Genomic DNA, 13,628 nt, shown 5'->3' on the forward strand with positions numbered 1-13,628 from the left:
ATAAAGTCATTCCCAATGGGATGAAGTGAAAACATATTGATCCAAACCTTCCGTGGCCTATTTAAGTTTATTTTTCATCCAATATGTTCATAAGGTCACAAATACTTATATGAAGAGGAAAAAAAATCATATTAATATAAAACTTTTGTAACCCCAAAAAGGGTTTAATGGTAGACGTTCAATCCCTCGTTGCTTTTTGCAGCTTATTTTTTGTCTCAAGCTTTAATACGAGCTCGCCAAATGGATGGATGGTTTGGATATAACACATACTTCATTATGGGACCCACAGAACTTGCTTACGTCGATACAACTATATATAGCTGGTGTGAGGTACACCAACCAATCCGCATCCTACTTGGACGCGGATTAGCTACTGACAGGTTGAATATCGAGATACGCTACCAAAGTGACATCATCAGTTCCATGGGCCCACTATGATGTATGTGGGCTCACCATGATGTATGTGCTTTATCTACACCGTCCATCTACTTGGAGATTTAATTTTAGAGAATGCGTTAAAGAATGAGGAAGATCTAAATATGTAGTTGACCCCACCACAAAAAATGTGGCAAGATTGATGCCTACCGTTGAAACCTTCCTAAGGCTCACCGTGATTTTTATTTGAAATCCAACCTGTTCACAAGTTAACACAGACATGAAAGAAGGGAAAAAACAAATATCAGCTTGATCAAAAACTTTTGTGGCCTATTTAAGTTTTTAATGGTGGGCGTCACTCTCCCCACTGTTTTCTGTGGTGAGGTCCACTGGAGCTTTGGATTTGACTCATTCTTTGGATCTTTACCTAAAATTATATTTCCAAATGGATGGACGGCGTGGATACAAAACATACATCATGATGGGGCCCACATAACTTGGTGACGTAACTTCAGTAGCGAGTCTCGCTACTCAACCTGTCAGTATCCAATCCGCGTCCGCGGAAACAGATTGGCTACTCCCCTGCCACCAGCCAATGGCTGATGGTCGGTGCTATGTGGGCCCCACCATGATGTATGTGTTTCATCCATGCCGTCCATCTATGTTTCTAGATCATTTTATGGTATGAGACCAAAAATGAGGTATATCCCAATCTCAAGTGGACCACATTACAGGAAAACAGTGTTGAATGAACGTCGACCATTAAAAACTTTTTGGGGGCCATAAAAGTTTTGGATCAAGCTGATCTTTGTTTTTTCCATTCATCTAGGTCTATATGACCTAATCAACAGATTGGATGTCAAATAAACAGTACATTGGGCCTTAGGAGAATTTTAATGGTGGATATCCAATCACTATTGTTTTCTTATGGTATGATCCACCTGAGATTTATATTCCTCTCACTTTTGGTATCAAGCCCTAAAATGATCTTTAAAAATGGATGAATGGAATAGATGAAACACATACATCATGGTGGAGCATAAAGAAGTTTCACAGGTTAAAAGTTAATTTTATATTGCGCAAACAATTTTTAAAAAAAATATTGTCGTAGTAACTTGAAAATGGGTAATTTGGGAAGCAAAAATTTTTGTTTAATGAAAAATTCACTGAGCGTATTCCGCATTCACCATTACGCCAGACTCACATCATGGAAAAAATTCAGTGAAAAACCACTTAGCGCTTTCTTTCTTCTGCCTTAACGATGCATTAACAAACACCACTAAACGCGAAACATTTTCCCAACGCGGTAAGTACAAAAATTCAGCGTTAACAAACAGGCCCTTAAATAAGGCTTACTTAAATCCCAAAGAAGATGAGAGATTTGGGAGTAGCCGGAGATAAATGCCATTTTGGGCTCTCTTGGAGAGTCGCACAAGTAAATAAAGGTGTCACTATTCACGTCTTTGCCGTACACATGGCATGTTGATGATACTTTGAAACAATTTAATTATTAGCTGTGTCACTAAAATCACACCAATTGAATGATCCAAACCATCCAAACATTGGCCATTTAAATGGATGATTAAAAAGCATTGGCAAGTCGTTGGTTGCTGATCCTTACGCTTGTGGCCCATTCGAGGATCGAAAATGTGAAATTTTGTCAAATATCATCATTCTGTCGTTCTGTCAAATATCATCATTTTTTGGCAAGTCATGAGCTTATTACCATCATTCTGTCAAATATCACATATGTACATTAATTTAGGATATTAAAGCTAATTTAGTTAATTAAATTCAAGTTCTACAAATATATTTAAGAATTTCAATGCATTCCTATTACTCCAAATACAAACATTTAAACAAAATATTTGGATCCCAATGCATATCATTTACAGGCTACCGAACATAACAAAAGATTCCATTTACACTTGATTTGAATGTAATGTGAAACAAATTCCATTTAACTACAATAACAAGCTCCCAAAGGAGCCCTATGAGGTATAGATTTAGGAAATCCATCAATTTCGCATAACTCCAAAGGAAAGCAAATGGGGGTAGATTTCGAATCCATGGATTTCCCAAATTCCTTGTTCCCAACCGGCTAGAAATGAAGGAATATGACATTGTCCTTAATTTTCCTTGATAGTAGAATTAACTGTATGTATATTACAAAGCAAGAAGAAAATATGGGAGCATTCTATAAGATTTCTATGATGTGGGCCTCATCGATCAACGGTCTAGATTGTCCTAAGGATGGATGATGAAATCGGGTAAACTAGTGGGACCCCACTGCGTTGCGATAAATCTGGAACATTCTGCATAAGGGATTGAAGTGCTATAGCTATGATACGCACGGCTATTTGAGTGCTATTAGGATACGAATGTATGGAGCCCAAACTCTCTTCACCCCATCAGCTATATAATGAGGCTAGGTCCCCGATCCTACACCATCGTAGAAATGCAAGTCCCATCTAATCTTCTATATTTGGGTGTAAGGAGAGGAAGATCCTGATCTTTTATTTCTTCAGTTATGACTTCTCAGATAGGTATGTCCTCTTTCTCTTTTGATCACCATATTCTATGCACAGTTAGGTCATTGGGCTAATTCTGCAAATTAGGAAAATCTAACACATCCGCCTTATTTGAGCATCTCCCTAGCAGCTTTGATCATCTATGATACATTTCTCATCGTGGGCTGCTCTTCGGGTGATTCAACTAAACAGTGCAAACCCAATCGCATTACGGATACCAAACAGTCCTTTGCCCATATATGATCATTTTCTATCAATTCATTATCTAAATGTCCAAGATTCGGTTTGGAAGCGCCATCACGACACATTTCTGCACAGTTAGTTTTCCTTCGTAACATCTCATCAGTCGACTTCTTCCTGCTGAAAACCTCCAACAGAAGTATCCCATAACTGTACACATCTCCTGTAGTCGATACCCCACCCCACAATCCGCATTCTGTGTAAAATTACAAAAGAAGCTAATGAATGTTCTGAATGTATGGTTTGTAGGATCGCTGTATATGTGGGCTAATGGTTTGGTGATTTAGACCATTGCTATGATGGACCACCATCGCGATGCTTCAAAAACTCCCGTATAAGAAGATCCTGAGGGGTCGTTTGGCACCATGGATTTGGGGGAAATTGAGGGGATTTCAAATCCCTTGGTTGTTTGGCAGCATAAAGTAACTGGAGGTTTCAAATCTAGGGGGTTTCAAATCCCCTCAAAGAGGGGGTTTGAAAACCTTGGCGAGAGAGCTTAGATTACACCTAAAATCCTTTCAATAGTTGCATGTGTGTCACCATACTATTATTCAATTGGTCACATGGCCCACTAATGATATCCAAAAACAATTAGATTATCAATTGCATGACTATAATTACTTTAATATGATGATCAGCACCGTCCAAACATTGATCCAAGGAACCGCAAGTACACTCGACCTAGATCCTCATATCACTGTGCTAAAAAGCTTGAGTTTATACTCCTATAATTATTTTTAAGGAGTGGATGCTTGCTCTTAACATCACTAATTACAAATGAATTAGGCTGTATTTGGATGTTCAATCAAAATGAATTGCAAAAAAAAAAACAGAAAATGGTGCAACAAGTCCTTAAAATGCATGGGCTTGCAAGCATATTAGGGAACTCATCACATACAATCAAGAGTACACTAGCTTGTCGTGCAGCCACACCTTTCCCACCAACATGCTACTTGTGTATAACATCAGTACCATGAGAGCTCACCATTAGACCACCTGCCACAAAAATCAGGCAGGTCTACGTTCAAGAAGTAGGCCACACATATATGTTGAGTCAAACCGTTGGTTGTCCATCAGTTCCAAAGGTGTGGCCCACCTGATGGTGGGGCATTATCTTTACCTATGCATATCTTTTAAGTGTGTGAATCATCTGAACCAAACAACCCTAGCAAGTGGTCTATTTCAGAGTAGTTTTAGTCTGGCGATTCCATTTCCTTGCACATAGAAACTGAATTGCATGTAATCTCATAAATTGGAAGATCCTGACCCTTTGATCTTTGGCCATTTTTTGTTGAATGCCTGGCAAGTAGTCCATAGATGGTAAGGCTCACAAGGTGGATGGTCCTGATCCACCTTCTCCATTATCGTCGGCCATCCAAAATAGCACCCATGTGATGAACATCTACGATGGTCCAGCCATTTTTCCATGTGGGTCCCACTAGGAAACTCATAATGGCGATCCTAAGTTGCCAAACAGGCAAAACGATCTCATGAACTAAAATGGCCAAATCTCCACTTTGGTCATTCTTCTACATAGAATTGAATTGCAATAGTTCAATTCAAATAAGCAGCCGCGTTTGGATGCGAAAGGGAGTTAAATTGCATTTTTAAGTTTCTTTTGAGTCCAACTTGAAAGTAACATAGTGGTGACTGGGAGCATATACATGTCCTGAAAGCTGAAGGAAAATTACAGTTTGGTTATTTCCACTTTGTTAGATTAACAACTATGACTCAATTCAATATTGCATCCAAACGCTCTGTTAGCCTGCCCTGTTTGGGATTTGGCAAATGAGAATATGCATTTGTTAAATACGAAAGCGTGAGTCTATTGTTTTATAATCAAGCTACAAATCTATGGATTTAACTCCTCAAATTCATTTTTTCTCTTGGGCATTAATCCTTGAATTTGGAATTTTGTAACAGAAATAGATGATTGATATAATCCATCACATGGTTGTGAACTCTTCATCGTGTCCTGCTAACCACGAACCACATGGACCCAAGTCGTTCATCGTTGAGTCCATTGTGTGGATCCAAGCCATCAAAATGTAGTTCTGAAAAGAAAACATTACAAATCCTAAAATCTTAAGAATTGTACATTTGCCCAGCCTTCAGCCTTTTTTTTTTTTAAAAAAAAAAATAAAATAAAAAAATTAATAATAAATAAATAAAATTTGGATTTGACCCGATTCCACAAAGTTTTAGATGCTTGTAAATGAAATTAAATAGAATTGGGGGTATCTGAGGTTCATTTGAAATCCCGAAGAAGAGGAGATTTGGGAGTAAATAAAGTTAAATGCTTCTTATGACTCTTTTGAAAAGTGTATGGCATGCTAATGATACTCTAAAACAATCCAATTATCAGCTACGTCACTAAATCACACCAATTGAATGATTCAAACCGTTATTGACCATCTAAATGTATGATTAAAAAACATTGGTAAATAATTTGTTAGTGATCCTTACATTTGTGGCCTACTTAAGACTGAGAATTTCCTCATTTTTTTGCAAAGTATATATTTAAATGAGCTTATTCCCATTTCTGTCAAATATCATATATGTATATTAATTTGAGATATTAAAGCTGATTTAATTAATTAAATATAGGTTCTTCAATATATCAAGGAATTCAAATGCATTCCAATTACACACAAATACACATTAAAATAGAATATTTGGATTCCAATGCATTTCATTTATATATTAACTAAACGCAGCGGAGGATTCTATTTACACTTGATTTCAAGTTAATCTGAAATGGATTTCATTTACAAGGTCCCAAATGAGCCCTTATGGGGTATGTGTTGAGGTGTGGAGCCACACCAGGGCGTTGCTCGACCAGTCGAGTGGTCCACTCGACTAGTTGAGGGTTTGCTCGACTCAAAGTCTAGCGAGCAAAAGTGATTTTTGGTCCGTGGTGCTCGACTGGTCGAGTGGCCTGCTCGACCAGTTGAGGACATTTCTCGACTAGTTGAGGTTACGCAGATTTGTGCGTGGATTTGATGCGGACTGTGTAAATCTGAGGCGATTTTCGCAAAGGTGCGAAAGAGAGTTGCTTAAACTATAAATATGAGTTCCTAGGGTTATTATAGGGCATGAGAAAGGGTTTTCTAAGCTAGGCTAAGGGTTATCTCTGTGCATGGGAGCATCAAGAGGTTAATATATTGTTTGTAATCTCATTTTCTTCATAGTGAAAGTTTGCACCCGTGATTTTTTTTACCCTTGTTGGGGTTTTTCTACCTATATTTTGTTTTGTGGTTTGTTTGGGTATGCTTTGATTCTATCTCTAAATTATATTTCTTTCTATTTATCGTTTGTGGGTGAGACTGGAGATTGGATCTCGGTTCACTAGCGTTGTTGGCGTGCTGCACAACGTGGGTTCGAACTTGATCTCATTGAGTAAAACTTTATCGCAGCCTAAAACTTGGGGGTTTGATTCGATCATGAACCTCTTGATAAATTTTGTTATTTAATTCAAAGGACCTCTATATTCCTCTAGGAGGAAAAAAGAAGAAACTAGAAAAGATGACAGATGATGAATGGTCTTTATTGGATCGGAAGACTTTAGGAATGATCCGACTCTCTTTGTCTAAGAGCGTCGCCTTCAATATATCCAAGGTAAAGACCATAAAAGAATTAATAGAAGCCCTAGGTACGATGTATGAAAAATCCTCAGTATCCAATAAGGTTCATCTTATGAAACAGCTATTCAACATAAAGATATCAGATGGTGGGAGCGTGGCTGAACGTGTAAACAAGTTCAATACAGTCACGAGCTAGTTGGAATCCATTGACATTGTTTTTTAGAACAAGGTCAGGGCGTTATTGATCTTGTCTAGTTTGTCAGACAGTTGGGATGGTTTGGTGATTGCCGTGAGCAATTCTTCAGGGTCGACAAAACTGAAATTTGATGATGTGGCCGGCCTAATTCTCAGCGAAGAATCTAGAAGAAAGATATCAGGAGTTTCAGGAGACTCAAGGAATGCTCTAAATGTTGAAGGAAGAGGAAGATCGCTGAACAAATGAGGCAATAAACACGGACGTTCTAAGTCGAGGAAGAAGTCCAAGGGATCGAAAGACAAATATGGGTGTTGGCATTGCGGGAAAAAAGGGCATATGAAACGTGATTGCAGGGCGCTTAAGAAACAAGAAGGAAACTCTTAAGGCGGGAAAGATTCAGTGAATCTATCTGAGGAGAGTGACACAGAGGTGTTGATCTTGTCTCTTGATGCGAGGAATGAGTCTTAAGTCATAGACTCGGGTGATTCGTTTCATGTCACTTCATGTAAGGAAGTTCTGCATGATTATATATCAGGTGACTTCGGGAGAGTCTACTTGGGTGACGATGAGCCGTGCAGTATTATTGGAATGGGAGACGTTTATATAAATCAGAAAGATGGAACGACTTTGAAATTAGGATGTCAGACATGTACTGAGTTTAAAATGAAATTTGATCTTAATGGGGCAGTTAGTCGATACCGGATATGCGACGACATTCACCAGTGATTTCTGGAAGATCACAAAATGTGCCTTGGTGATATCTCGAGGCAAGAAGGAAGGTACTTTGTACGTGACTTTCGGATCGTATAGTTCACTCATAGTCGCATCAAATGGAGTGAATGGGCAGTTATGACATCAAAAGTTGGGACATATGAGTGAGAAAGGGATGAAAGTACTATTGTCAAAAGGGAAGCTACCAGGGTTGAAGTTTATTGACTTGAAATTCTGCGAGGATTGTGTGTATGGCAAGCAGAAGAAGGTAAGTTTTAAAAAAACAGGACGTGCTCCAAAGACTCATCTATTGGAGCTTGTACACACTAATGTGTGGGGACCGGCACAGGTATCATCTCTTGGTGGCTCACATTATTTTGTTTCTTTTATTGATGATGCTAGTAGAAAACTGTAGGTCTATTTCTTAAAGCATACATTTGATGTATTTGATGTATTTAAGAAGTGGAAAGTAATGGTAGAAAATGAGATAGGTAAAACATTAAAATGTCTCAGATCAGATAATGGGGAAGAGTATTGTGATAAGAGGTTTGAGGAATATTGTGCGGTAAATGGAATCAAACATTAAAAAATGATTCCAGGGATACCGCAGTAGAACGGTGTAGCTGAGCGCATTAACAGGATCATCTTTAAGCGCATCAGGAGCATGAGGTTACATGCAGGGTTGCTCAAGATGTTTTGAGCAGATGCTGTGAATACTGCTGCATATCTCATCAATAGAAGTCCCTCAGCACCATTGGATGGTGGGTTACTGGAAGAAACATGGACTGGGAAAGAAGTAAACCTTGCACATCTCAAAGTGTTTGGTTGCCCTTCATATGTTCACATTGATGCAGAGCATAGAAATAAGCTGAATGTGAAGTCCAAGAAGTGCACGTTTATAGGCTACGATCGAGCAGCATGATTTTGGTTACAAGTTTTGAGATATAGAGAACTAGAAAATCATCAAAAGCAAAGATATAGTCTTTAATGAAAAAGTGATTCATAAAGGCAGTGTGCAGCAAAATAAGGCTGATGAGAAAGAATTCAAAGAGTTGGAGGAGTTACCGGACACGGGTGTTATAGCGCCACAGGATGAACATGCATAAGAGCACAATGAGGCAGAGCCGCAGACACCGGTTGTGAGGAGGTCTACTCGGGAGAGAAGACCCACGGTCCGATACTCACCCTCCTTACATTATCTACTCTCGACAGATAATGGTGAACCAGAGTGTTTTGAAGAGGTATTACAGTTAGATACACGGGTTAAGTGGAAGCAGCTCATGAATGATGAGATGAACTCTCTTGAGTCTAATTGTACATGAGAGCTAGTCACTCTACTAAAGGGTAAGAAAGCTCTTCATAACAAGTGAGTTTACAGACTGAAGGAGGAGCATGATGGTTCGAAACGGTACAAGGCTAGATTGGTTGTGAAAGGGTTCCAACAAAAGGCAGGTATTGACTTCATTGAAATATTTTTACCAGTGGTGAAAATGTCTACGATTCGTATGGTCTTGAGTATAGTGGCTACAGAGGACTTGCATCTAGAGCAGCTAGATGTTAAGACAACCTTTCTTCATGGGGACCTTGAAGAAGAGATATATGCATTAGCCGACATGATACGTGGTACTAGGAAAGGTGAACAAGGTGTGTAGACTGAAGAAGAGTCTATATGGCCTGAAGCAGGCCCCGATGTAATGGTACAAGAAGTTCGACAGTTTCATGTCGGGAAACGGTTTTAGGAGATGTCATGCAGACCACTGTTGCTATTTGAAGAAGTTTGATACGTCGTACATTATTCTTCTTCTGTACGTAGATGATATGCTTGTGGTCGGATCAAGTATGAAGGATATCTCAGATATCAAAAGACAACTGTCTAGAGAATTTGTTATGAAGGATTTAGAAGCTGCAAAAAAAATCCTAGGCATGAGGATAAAGCGTGACAGAGAAAACAAGAAACTGATTTTGTCACAAGCAGAGTACATAGCCAAGGTACTTGATCAATTCAGTATGGGAAGTGCTAAGCCGGTTAGCACTCCATTAGCCAATCACTTCAAGCTTTCTAAGGAGCAAGGTGCAAAGACACAGGAAGAACGAGACTATATGGATAAAGTCTCATACACGTCAGTTATTGGGAGTCTCATGTATGCTATGATGAACACAAGGCTAGACATTGCTTAAGCAGTTGGAGTTGTTAGCAGGTTCATGAACAACCCTGGGAAGGAACATTGAGAAGCTGTGAAGTGGTTCCTCAGATACCTGGTAAGTACTGTGGATGTAGGGCTATGTTATGGAGGATCGAAAATTAAGCTATAAGGCTACATAGATTCAGATTTGGTAGGAGATATCGATAGCAGAAGAAGCACTGCAGGTTATGTCTTTATTCTGGGTAGTGCTGCAGTCAGCTGGGTCTCTCAGTTACAGAAGATAGTATCTATCAGTACAATGGAAGCAAAATATGTTGCAACAGACGTACCGAGCTAATGCAGCGATGATCACGATGGAGGAAACTGAATCCCCGTTCACTGCTGAGATTCTGTAAGAATGACTATCGGATAGGTTTCGACTACCTCAGATCACGCCCTTCACAGGGAATACCGACCCCTTAGAACACATGGAATCCTTCCAGATCTACATGGAAATTCATGACATTTCTGATGCGGTCATATGCCAAGCATTCTCTTTGACTCTGGCCGATGTTGCTTGATTATGGTTTAAGCAATTAAAACCGAGGTCCATTAGCTCATTCTCGGAGCTCAGCCAAGCTTTCGTCACGAACTTCATCAGAGGAAAGAAGAGACTCAAAGCACCTGCTCATCTTCTTCACATAATCTAGAAAGAAGGTGAACTCCTGAAGGACTACATCAAGCGCTTCAACCTAGAAGCACTACAAGTTCGGAAACATTCGAACGAAACCGCCTTGAACGCCATCACGAGCGGGGCGAGATGTAATGTCTCGAAAAAATCCGTACAAAAACCCGAGTACAACCTCAGGCGGAACCACACAAGGACCACACCCGGTTATCTAATTTCGATGAGATTTACTTAAATACTAAGCATTGGATGTGTTAAGCTCGTGTCACCATTTTCACAAATGGGAAGGGCTAGAATCATGAGTACCACTGGCCCAACGCCATCCGAAGGCCCAGGAGAAATCCCGAGGGCCTGTCCCTCTAAAGAGTACATTGAAACTCTGTAAGGGCCCTAGATCGCACGTCGGGGGTCCATTAACCTTGAAATTGTAGGACAATGTCTGTCCTGCTGGGCTCGACAACTATCGCGGGAACCAAGCTCGGATAGTGTCAAGAAACGCTTAACTTGAGCTATGAGTTAAGTGCATGAGAAATGCAAATACCCTAAGGAAATGTGCTGAAACTTAAGTGAATTGGGTTGTCCACTCTTATGTAAAATTGAGAATTTCGGACTGTTGATTTATGACCAAACTTCATACACGGAGAAAAGAAATTTTCCTGCACACATCCGTATAACTGTGGCCCCGATTGAACCTTTATAACCGTTGATCTGACACGGGCATCCCACGACCGATTTGTTTATCCGATCGCATCGAAATTGGGTACTAGCGTTGATCCATAGATAGGGAGCCTACCCCATGGCATAAATGAGCCGTGGGCCCTCCTGAGAGCCCCATTAATTGGAAATAGCCACCCGAGGGGGTATAAATATAGTACAAAGCGGCCCTGGGGCCATTTGCACACTGTCTGGGGCTATAAATGGCTCCCAACTCACCCCCTCTCTCTGAAATATGATTTTTGTAAACCCTAAGAAGAGAAAGAAGAGAAAAGAGAAAGATAGAGAAGAGGAGAGTCTGGGGTATTGTTTGCAACTGTGGGAAATCCTCTCCCAAGGATCCATAAGCCTAACCATCACTATGTTTCCCTACCGAGACTCCTCCGGCTACGACCTAGGGTAAGAAATACTAATCCCTATAGTGATGTAGGTCCCTGAATGACTTTTCTCCAACCGAACTAACCCATGTACTCGTTTAGGTGACCGACGATCCTCCCTTGGAAACATAGTCCTAGGACCGAGTCCGAGTCGGGCGCGCTACCGAAAGGTGCGGACTATAAATGCTTAGGTTGCGATTTATCAATGCCTTCATTCTAGTTAATGATTTATGCATGCTATGATTGTTAACGTAGGATTCCTGGTTGTCATGTGCATATGTAGTCCTCTACGAAACAAATTGATAAAATGCAAGTTGTAATTGACGTAGTCTACGTGTTTGGTGAAATGCCTAAATGAAAAATAACTAATGATTTATGCTTGTTATGATTGTTAACATAGGATTCCTAGTTGTCATATGCATACGTATTTCTTTATGTAATAAATCGATAAGATACAAGTTGTAGTTAATGTAGTCTATGTATTTAATGAAATGCTTGGATGAGAAATCCATTGGGATTGCTTATTGAATGTTGGCTCATATATTATGCGTGTGTGTTAGCGTGATTCGGATGGGATCGGGGCTACAATCGTAGTCCAAGCAACCGAGAAACGTTCATGTTTAGGGTGGCCGGATTGAGTTGGCCACCTTGGGTAAATTCGAAAGATATGGGTCGGACGTGGATTTCCGACAGTGGCTAGGCCACGAGGGGCACTCATGTGCTCCATGTCTGTTACGTCAGTGTGTGCCCATACTAATCGAGGTTGCCTACAGAACCGGTTGACCTATTGTGTGTTTACCATGTATGAACGCAAACATTTGAATCTAAGGTATCCCTCACAATTGTAAGATCCCCTTTAACCATGGTACAATGATCCTCAAGAGTCGTGAGCCAGACATGGTAGTATGGGACACCGTGTTTGTGTTGTCGGCCTACGCTGGGGTGACGAGCCTCCCCGTAGTGACTGCGAGCACTACTTCTTGCAACTTACCTATTGTATGTGTTTATGTAGGAGTGACGAACCTAGACAGATCAAGAACACAGAAGTAGGACCGCTGCGGTTGTCTGATGCCTAGTGATTCGTTTTGGATCAATATTAAGAAGGGAGGTATCCTAGCTTCCCCAAGTTACTGTATGAATGAGCATAATTAATCACTTGGCTAACATGATTATGCACCACATCGCATTAGTTAAAATGTGACGAAAAGGTGTTGGAGTCGCACGTTTGAGGAAGTGTTGTCATATGCGAAACAGGTGGTCGGAGTTGCGTGTTGAGGGAGTGTTGATGGGTGAGGGCATGCATCATTTCATAAACTCCATTCTCGCATTAAAAAGAGTAGTTAGGATGTGATTGCTTATTATTGCCTTATCATTACTGCATTGATTGCCTTGATAACATGTGTAACTTTTACTTTATAGAACCATTGAGTTGATCACTCACTCCCACTTTGGGACGATATTTTAAAACACCAACCAGACTCAGTTTGGAGCAGGACTTCTTGGACGAGGAGGAGGAATTCTCTTATTTCTAGCTCTCGAATGGGCCAGAATGCTGGGCGTCTGGGTTTAGTTGGAAAATATTGCATATTAGACCCAGTTATTATTTGATTCTGCGAACATGATACTGTTTAATGCCCTGTTTTAATCGTGTTTATGATGCAAGGTGTATTTAGGAGCTTAGACTGAAAAAGGGTACTAAAAGTATGGATTTGATGCTCTGAAGTCACCAAGGTAAGGGACGGACTCCAGTAGACCGAGATCGAGGAATTTACATATCAGAGATCCAAGGAAATCAAGCTATCACGTTAAATAGGCCTGAAAAGTGTCCCAAAACAAGATCACAAGGTTCCCACCATCCGTTCGGCTCGAAACTTCATACAGGGCCTGAAGATCATAAATTAACCGTACACGTCAAATTTCAGCCATTGAATCATTGTAGAAGTGGCCCAATGGATAGATCAGCCCATAAAATCTCGAATTGGGGCCCGCCTGAGATCTAGATATGCTCCAAATTTAGTCTCAACCCTTCAAATTAAGTGACAAAGCGGATGGACGAAGTAGATTTCTTACGAACATCATGATAGACCCC

The sequence above is a fragment of the Magnolia sinica genome, chromosome 8 (assembly GCF_029962835.1).
Source record: "Magnolia sinica isolate HGM2019 chromosome 8, MsV1, whole genome shotgun sequence".
Lineage (NCBI taxonomy): Eukaryota > Viridiplantae > Streptophyta > Magnoliopsida > Magnoliales > Magnoliaceae > Magnolia > Magnolia sinica.